Source organism: Brassica oleracea, chromosome C6, assembly GCF_000695525.1.
Source record: "Brassica oleracea var. oleracea cultivar TO1000 chromosome C6, BOL, whole genome shotgun sequence".
Classification (NCBI taxonomy): domain Eukaryota; kingdom Viridiplantae; phylum Streptophyta; class Magnoliopsida; order Brassicales; family Brassicaceae; genus Brassica; species Brassica oleracea.
The window spans coordinates 27,461,652-27,463,615 of record NC_027753.1 but is presented as its reverse complement, the minus strand read 5'-3'; the positions used below and the strand labels follow the sequence as shown (position 1 = coordinate 27,463,615).

General features: G+C 45.5%; 1 pseudogene; it reads left to right on the top strand.

Moving 5' to 3' along the window:
* Positions 1-1,964, top strand: part of LOC106297883 — a 5,859-nt pseudogene that overhangs the window by 2,989 nt on the left and 906 nt on the right.

The window sequence follows — 1,964 nt, the reverse complement described above, 5'->3', positions numbered from 1 at the left end:
AGCGACGTCTTCGGAGCGACACAGCCAGGTCGCTCGCGTTTTCGCGGGTTTTGGGCACGAAATCGACTTCGCAGCGACGTTCCGCAACGACACCATAAGGTCGCTCCAGCTGGGAGTGACGTGGCAGGAGCGACACAGCGAGATCGCTCACGTTTATGGCATCGGTTTATGGCGTCGGATACGCGAGAATCGCTCTCGGAGCGACCTCCTAGAGCGAGCACATGAAGTCGCTCCATCTGGGAGCGACGTCTTCGGAGAGACACAGCCAGGTCGCTCGCGAAAAAACGACCCGGGAGCGACCTCTCGCAGCGACACCTTCAAGTCACTCCCGCGCCGGTCCAGGTAAGTTTTCTTCGTTTTAAACCTGATTTAATTAAAATAAACCAATCCCTAATCTACCTAAACCGAACCGGACGCCCCTAAACCTACCCAACACCCACGATTTCATCTTCCTCACCCTCTACTCCTCTCATAAACACTCATACTCTCTCAAACTCACCCACACCAAAAATCCCCTAACTTTCTCAATTCTCACCCAAATCACCAAGTTCTTGTTTCTAAATCCAAGCTTTCGCCCCTGTAGTCTATTCTTCACCACCCATCCACCATTTCCTTTCATCCAAAGCAAGGTATTAAGTTTTTAAATTCAAATTCGTAGGTCTATGAACCCTAGAATTTGAAAATCGAAATTTGGTCATTTTCTTGCTAGATTGTGGTAAAATTGACTAGGGAAAGCTTATCTATCAAGTTGGGTTATTGAATCAATGGTGAAATTGAGTTTAATTTGAACTTTGGCAAAATTAGGGTTCATGGATTTTGGGGTTTTCAAAATTGACCCCAATTGAGTGTGCTAGTGGTTAAGATAGTATGTTAAAGTGTTGAAAGATTTGATTAAAGAATTCTCTCATTCTAGAACCACTTTGATTATTGAATTTTATTTTTCTTGTAATTTTTAAATTTTTAAAAGATTGAGAAGTGTGATTCTTTACTCTTAGCTTGACTGCTTAATTAACTTGAGTTTTAATTGCTATTCATTTGTTGAGTTTACTCTTGCCATTTTCATTTGCAAAGTTCATCCACTTATCCCTTTCCAAGTTTTGAATTTTTCAGTTACCAATGGTTAAGAAAACTAAGGGAAAGTCGGATGCTGAGAAACAAGAAGCTAAGAGACGAGAATCTGCATTGAGAGGGAAAGATTTATCCTCGGAGCAGACTGGCTCTGGGACACAGAGGACTTCTCGACAGCAAAACTTGGCTGCAAAGAAGACAATAGAGCAGGAGAGGAGGGCAGGAAAAAGTGTAGCAGTTGCCACAGACGAGGAGAGTGGCGATGAAAGTGCGGATGATCAGGCTCCTACAAAGAGGGCCAAGATGTCAAAAGGGAAGGAGGTTGCCGTTGATAGAGATAGGGCGAAAACTCCATCTGAGGAAGAGCTGTATCATCATTTGCTGAATGGGGTGACTTGGACTCCAACCAGATTCGCCGACCTTGATTTGCTGAAGGAGTTGAGTCTCGATTCTGATATTGAGGCAATGCAGGAGCACCTGAAGATGCTCAAACTCCTCACCATGGCCTACCCTGTCTACAGGGATGTCTCTTGTCAGTTCTTGTCTTCCCTTGAGGTGACTTACCATGACGCTCTGCACGTGAGGCAAGGATGGGGCAAAATCAGGTTCAAGGTCAATGAGAGAGACTACAACATGAACTTCAAAGACATTGGGAGAGTCATGGGTTTCCAAGACTTGGCAGACTACTCCCTTCCCGAGTGTGAAAACCTCTCCACTCAGCTTTGGAAGTTAATCACCGGAAACAAGCACTCTACCGGGACTGACAAGAACTCACATATCCGACACCCGTCTGTACGCTACCTCCATAGGATGCTCGTCCATGCATTCTACCCATGGAAGCAAGCTGATAATCTCACCGAGGAAGACATGCGACTGCTCTGCCCGGCTATCCGCCC